This window comes from Gasterosteus aculeatus, unplaced genomic scaffold (assembly GCF_964276395.1).
Source record: "Gasterosteus aculeatus unplaced genomic scaffold, fGasAcu3.hap1.1 HAP1_SCAFFOLD_36, whole genome shotgun sequence".
Lineage (NCBI taxonomy): Eukaryota > Metazoa > Chordata > Actinopteri > Perciformes > Gasterosteidae > Gasterosteus > Gasterosteus aculeatus.
The window spans coordinates 17,501-25,000 of record NW_027554894.1 but is presented as its reverse complement, the minus strand read 5'-3'; positions in this window follow the sequence as shown (position 1 = coordinate 25,000).

Sequence of the window (7,500 nt, the reverse complement as noted above, 5' to 3'; positions counted from 1 at the left end):
AATTCGGCCGTTGTGGGCCTCTGGAGGTGTTTGGGTCCGAGTTCCGGGCTCTGGGGGTGTCTGGTAAAGAGATCCGGGTTCTGGCGTCTTTTTCCGGGTCCAATTCGGCCGTTGTGGGCCTCTGGAGGTGTTTGGGTCCGAGTTCCGGGCTCTGGGGGTGTCTGGTAAAGAGATCCGGGTTCTGGCGTCTTTTTCCGGGTCCAATTCGGCCGTTGTGGGCCTCTGGAGGTGTTTGGGTCCGTGTTCCGGGCTCTGGGGGTGTCTGGTAAAGAGATCCGGGTTCTGGTGTCTTTTTCCGGGTTTAATTCGGCCGTTGTGGGCCTCTGGAGGTGTTTGGGTCCGAGTTCCGGGCTCTGGGGGTGTCTGGTAAAGAGATCCGGGTTCTGGCGTCTTTTTCCGGGTTCAATTCGGCCGTTGTGGGCCTCTGGAGGTGTTTGGGTCCGAGTTCCGGGCTCTGGGGGTGTTTGGTAAAGAGATCCGGGTTCTGGCGTCTTTTTCCGGACTTAATTCGGCCGTTGTGGGCCTCTGGAGGTGTTTGGGTCCGTGTTCCGGGCTCTGGGGGTGTCTGGTAAAGAGATCCGGGTTCTGGCGTCTTTTTCCGGGTTCAATTCGGCCGTTGTGGGCCTCTGGAGGTGTTTGGGTCCGTGTTCCGGGCTCTGGGGGTGTCTGGTAAAGAGATCCGGGTTCTGGTGTCTTTTTCCTGGCTTAATTCGGCCGTTGTGGGCCCCTGGAGGTGTTTGCGGACCTCCGCGGGTGAAATAATGGAAAAAAAAAAAAGTTAAAGTTTCCAGTCGGGACTATGTGGAGCGAAAAAAACCCGGACTTTTTTGGCTCCGTCAGAAACTAAGTAAAAGTCGGAATATGTGAAGGAAAGCTCAGAAAATGCCTGGGCTTTTTTAGATCGCTTCGATAAATTTTTTTTTAGCTCACATCACTGGGCCACCAGGTCGCAGATTTCAGAAACCTGGTTTTCGGAAACAGAGATCTCCAGGACAGGGCCCCGAGCTTCGGGGGAGCGTTCCCCAGCTGGACCTAAGCATAGTGGGCCAGGCCCCGGGCGGAAAGAGGCTCCTGGAGCCGAGATACGGGGGTGGCCCCCCGCGCGACTTACCCGATTTCGGAGCACTATTTTCGGACAGTGATGGCAGAGCAGTGGGTGTACCGGATGGAGGAAAATAACAGCTCCAGAGAGCGGCAGAGACCAGACCATGACCCAGAACGGCACACTGTTCCCGGACAGTGATGGCAGACCAGCAGGTGTACCCCATGGATGAATAAAGAGTTCCAGAGAGCGGCAGAGACCAGACCATGACCCAGAACGGCACACTATTCCCGGACAGTGATGGCAGAACAGCAGGTGTACCGCATGGATGAATAAAGAGCTCCAGAGAGCGGCAGAGACCAGACCATGTCCCAGAACGGGACACTATTCTCGGATGCTGATGTCAGAACAGCAGGTGTAACGCATGGATGAATACAGAGTTCCAGAGAGCGGCAGAGACCAGACCATGTCCCTGTACGGGACACTATTCTCGGATGCTGATGTCAGAACAGCAGGTGTAACGCATGGATGAATACAGAGTTCCAGAGAGCGGCAGAGACCAGACCATGTCCCTGTACGGGACACTATTCTCGGATGCTGATGTCAGAACAGCAGGTGTAACGCATGGATGAATACAGAGTTCCAGAGAGCGGCAGAGACCAGACCATGTCCCAGAACGGCGCACTATTCTCGGATGCTGATGTCAGAACAGCAGGTGCAGCGGACGGACTAATACACAGTTCCAGACAGCGGGAGATCCCAGACCATGTCCCAGAACGGCACACCATTCTCGGATGCTGATGTCAGAACAGCAGGTGTAACGTATGGATGAACACACAGTTCCAGAGAGCGGGAGATCCCGGCCGATGTCCGATGACGAAGCACTGTATGGGACACTTTGAAGGAAGGGTCGGTCTCCTGGATGAAAAGAACTTTAATTTTCTGACTTAAAATACGGAGTTAAAGTTTCCAGTCGGGACGATAAGGAGGGCAAAAAAACCCGGACTTTTTTGGCTCCGTCAGAAACTAAGTAAAAGTCGGACTATGTGAAGGAAAGCTCAGAAAATGCCTGGAGAATTTTGAGCGGACCGGAAAAAAAAAGTTCCAGCCGACATCACTGGGCCACCAGGTCGCAGATTCCTGAAACCCGGTTTTTAGAAACATAGGCCTCCAGTCGTGAAGACCGGCGTTTGTGCGGTTCGGATCCGACTCAGACCTCAGTATTTTCGGACACCCTCGGACAGTGGCGGGGGTGGAAGAACCGGAGCCTCATGCAGAACTGGCTGTCGGGGAGCAAGCGGACGCTGCCCCGGCAGGAGGCATCATTCCGGGCACTGTGGCTGATCGGTAGCTTTCGTGGATGGATGACTGAGCGAACGAACGAGATGACGGCGGTGCGTCCTGGCTGATGTCCCAGTACGGGGCACTATTCTCGGATGCTGATGGCAGAACAGCAGGTGCAGTGGACGGATGAACACACAGTTCTAGACAGCGTGATATCCCAGACCATGTCCCAGAACGGCCCACTATTCTCGGATGCTGATGTCAGAACAGCAGGTGTAACGCATGGATGAATACAGAGTTCCAGAGAGCGGCAGAGACCAGACCATGTCCCAGAACGGGACACTATTCTCGGATGCTGATGTCAGAACAGCAGGTGTAACGCATGGATGAATACAGAGTTCCAGAGAGCGGCAGAGACCAGACCATGTCCCTGTACGGGACACTATTCTCGGATGCTGATGTCAGAACAGCAGGTGTAACGCATGGATGAATACAGAGTTCCAGAGAGCGGCAGAGACCAGACCATGTCCCTGTACGGGACACTATTCTCGGATGCTGATGTCAGAACAGCAGGTGTAACGCATGGATGAATACAGAGTTCCAGAGAGCGGCAGAGACCAGACCATGTCCCAGAACGGCGCACTATTCTCGGATGCTGATGTCAGAACAGCAGGTGCAGCGGACGGACTAATACACAGTTCCAGACAGCGGGAGATCCCAGACCATGTCCCAGAACGGCACACCATTCTCGGATGCTGATGTCAGAACAGCAGGTGTAACGTATGGATGAACACACAGTTCCAGACAGCGGGAGATCCCAGACCATGTCCCAGAACGGCACACTATTCTCGGATGCTGATGTCAGAACAGCAGGTGCAGCGGACGGACTAATACACAGTTCCAGAGAGCGGTATTTCACGACAGATATCCGATGATGAAGCGCTATTGTCGGACACTGATGGCAGAACAGCAGGTGCACTGGATGAAGGAAATAAACAGAACATAGTTCCAGAGAGCGTGATATCCCAGACCAAGTCCCAGAACGGCGCGCTATTGTCGGACACTGATGGCAGAACAGCAGGTGCACTGGATGAAGGAAATAAACAGAACATAGTTCCAGAGAGCGTGATATCCCAGACCAAGTCCCAGAACGGCCCGCTATTCCCGGACACTCATCTACTTAAAATCTCCCTGATTACCTGCCAGAACAGAGCAGATCCAGAGAGCGGTATTTCACGGCAGTTATCCGATGATGAAGCGCTGTTGTCGGACACTGATGGCAGAACAGCAGGTGCAGTGGATGAAGGAAATAATCAGAACATAGTTCCAGAGAGCGTGATATCCCAGACCATGACCCAGAACGGCACACTGTTCCCGGACAGTGATGGCAGACCAGCAGGTGTACCCCATGGATGAATACAGAGTTCCAGAGAGCGGCAGAGACCAGACCAAGTCCCAGAACGACACACTATTCCCGGACAGTGATGGCAGAACAGCAGGTGTACCGCATGGATGAATAAAGAGCTCCAGAGAGCGGCAGAGACCAGACCAAGTCCCAGAACGGTACACTGTTCCCGGACAGTGATGGCAGACCAGCAGGTGTACCGCATGGATGAATAAAGAGCTCCAGAGAGCGGCAGAGACCAGACCAAGTCCCAGAACGGCACACTGTTCCCGGACAGTGATGACAGACCAGCAGGTGTACCGCATGGATGAATAAAGAGCTCCAGAGAGCGGCAGAGACCAGACCAAGTCCCAGAACGACACACTATTCTCGGACAGTGATGGCAGAACGGCAGGTGTACCGCATGGATGAATAAAGAGTTCCAGAGAGCGTGATATCCCAGACCATGACCCAGAACGACACACTATTCCCGGACAGTGATGGCAGAACAGCAGGTGTACATGATGGATGAATAAAGAGTTCCAGAGAGCGTGATATCCCAGACCATGACCCAGAATGGCACACTGTTCCCGGACAGTGATGGCAGAACAGCAGGTGTACCGCATGGATGAATAAAGAGTTCCAGAGAGCGGCAGAGACCAGACCAAGTCCCAGAACGGTACACTATTCCCGGACAGTGATGGCAGACCAGCAGGTGTACATGATGGATGAATAAAGAGTTCCAGAGAGCGTGATATCCCAGACCATGACCCAGAACGGCACACTGTTCCCGGACAGTGATGGCAGAACAGCAGGTGCAGTGGATGGATGAATAAAGAGCTCCAGAGAGCGGCAGAGACCAGACCAAGTCCCAGAACGGTACACTATTCCCGGACAGTGATGGCAGACCAGCAGGTGTACCGCATGGATGAATAAAGAGTTCCAGAGAGCGGCAGAACCCAGACCATGACCCAGAACGACACACTATTCCCGGACAGTGATGGCAGACCAGCACGTGTACATGATGGATGAATAAAGAGCTCCAGAGAGCGGCAGAGACCAGACCAAGTCCCAGAACGACACACTATTCCCGGACAGTGATGGCAGAACAGCAGGTGTACCGCATGGATGAATACACAGTTCCAGAGAGCGGGAGATCCCGGCCGATGTCCGATGACGAAGCACTGTATGGGACACTTTGAAGGAAGGGTCGGTCTCCTGGATGAAAAGAACTTTAATTTTCTGACTTAAAATACGGAGTTAAAGTTTCCAGTCGGGACGATAAGGAGGGCAAAAAAACCCGGACTTTTTTGGCTCCGTCAGAAACTAAGTAAAAGTCGGACTATGTGAAGGAAAGCTCAGAAAATGCCTGGAGAATTTTGAGCGGACCGGAAAAAAAAAGTTCCAGCCGACATCACTGGGCCACCAGGTCGCAGATTCCTGAAACCCGGTTTTTAGAAACATAGGCCTCCAGTCGTGAAGACCGTGTGGTTGTGCGGTTCGGATCCGACTCAGACCTCAGTATTTTCGGACACCCTCGGACAGTGGCGGGGGTGGAAGAACCGGAGCCTCATGCAGAACTGGCTGTCGGGGAGCAAGCGGACGCTACCCCGGCAGGAGGCATCATTCCGGGCACTGTGGCTGATCGGTAGCTTTCGTGGATGGATGACTGAGCGAACGAACGAGATGACGGCGGTGCGTCCTGGCTGATGTCCCAGTACGGGGCACTATTCTCGGATGCTGATGGCAGAACAGCAGGTGCAGTGGACGGATGAATACAGAGTTCCAGAGAGCGGCAGAGACCAGACCATGTCCCTGTATGGGACACTATTCTCGGATGCTGATGTCAGAACAGCAGGTGTAACGCATGGATGAATACAGAGTTCCAGAGAGCGGCAGAGACCAGACCATGTCCCTGTACGGGACACAATTCTCGGATGCTGATGTCAGAACAGCAGGTGTAACGCATGGATGAATACAGAGTTCCAGAGAGCGGCAGAGACCAGACCATGTCCCAGAACGGCGCACTATTCTCGGATGCTGATGTCAGAACAGCAGGTGCAGCGGACGGACTAATACACAGTTCCAGAGAGCGGTATTTCACGACAGATATCCGATGATGAAGCGCTATTGTCGGACACTGATGGCAGAACAGCAGGTGCACTGGATGAAGGAAATTAACAGAACATAGTTCCAGAGAGCGGGATATCCCAGACCAAGTCCCAGAACGGCGCGCTATTGTCGGACACTGATGGCAGAACAGCAGGTGCACTGGATGAAGGAAATAAACAGAACATAGTTCCAGAGAGCGGGATATCCCAGACCAAGTCCCAGAACGGCCCACTATTCCCGGACACTCATCTACTTAAAATCTCCCTGATTACCTGCCAGAACAGAGCAGATCCAGAGAGCGGTATTTCACGGCAGATATCCGATGATGAAGCGCTATTGTCGGACACTGATGGCAGAACAGCAGGTGCAGTGGATGAAGGAAATAAACAGAACACAGTTCCATGGAGCGGGAGATCCCAGACCATGTCCCAGTACGGGACACTATTCTCGGATGCTGATGTCAGAACAGCAGGTGCAGTGGATGAAGGAAATAAACAGAACATAGTTCCAGAGAGCGGGAGATCCGAGACCATGTCCCAGTACGGGACACTATTCTCGGATGCTGATGTCAGAACAGCAGGTGCAGTGGATGAAGGAAATAAACAGAACATAGTTCCAGAGAGCGGGAGATCCGAGACCATGTCCCAGTACGGGACACTATTCTCGGATGCTGATGTCAGAACAGCAGGTGCAGTGGATGAAGGAAATAAACATAACACAGTTCCAGAGAGCGGGATATCCCAGACCATGTCCCAGTACGGGACACTATTCTCGGATGCTGATGTCAGAACAGCAGGTGCAGCGGATGGATGAATTAAACAGTTCCAGAGAGCGTGAGATCCCGGCAGATATCCGATGAAGAAGCGCTATTGTCGGACACTGATGGCAGAACAGCAGGTGCAGCGGATGGATGAAATAAACAGTTCCATGGAGCGGTATTTCCCGACAGATATCCGATGACGAAGGACCACTTGGGACGCTTTGAAGGAAGGGTCGGTCTCCTGGATGAAAAAGACTTTAATTTTCTGACTTAAAAAAAAAGTTAAAGTTTCCAGTCGGGACGATAAGGAGGGCAAAAAAACCCGGACTTTTTTGGCTCCGTCAGAAACTAAGTAAAAGTCGGAATATGTGGCGCAAAGCCCTAAAATCCCCTGGAGAATTTTGAGCGGACCGGAAAAAAAAAGTTCCAGCTGACATCACTGGGCCACCAGGTCGCAGATTTCAGAAACCTGGTTTTCGGAAACACAGGGCTCCAGGGCTGAGACCCGGGCTTCGTGGGGAGCGTTCCCCAGCTGGGCCTAAGCATCTTCGGACAACTTTGGGCGGAAAAGCGGGTTCGGGAACCGGGATATGGGGCGGGTTACGCGGCGTGACCTGCCCAAGTGCAGTGCACTATTCCCGGACGCTCATCTACTTAAAATCTCCCTGATTACCTGCCAGAACAGAGCAGATCCAGAGAGCGGTATTTCACGGCAGCTATCCGATGATGAAGCGCTGTTGTCGGACACTGATGGCAGAACAGCAGGTGCGGTGGATGAAATAAACAGTTCCAGAGAGCGGTATTTCACGGCAGTTATCCGATGATGAAGCGCTGTTGTCGGACACTGATGGCAGAACAGCAGGTGCAGTGGATGGACGAATTAAACAGTTCCAGAGAGCGTGAGATCCCGGCTGATAT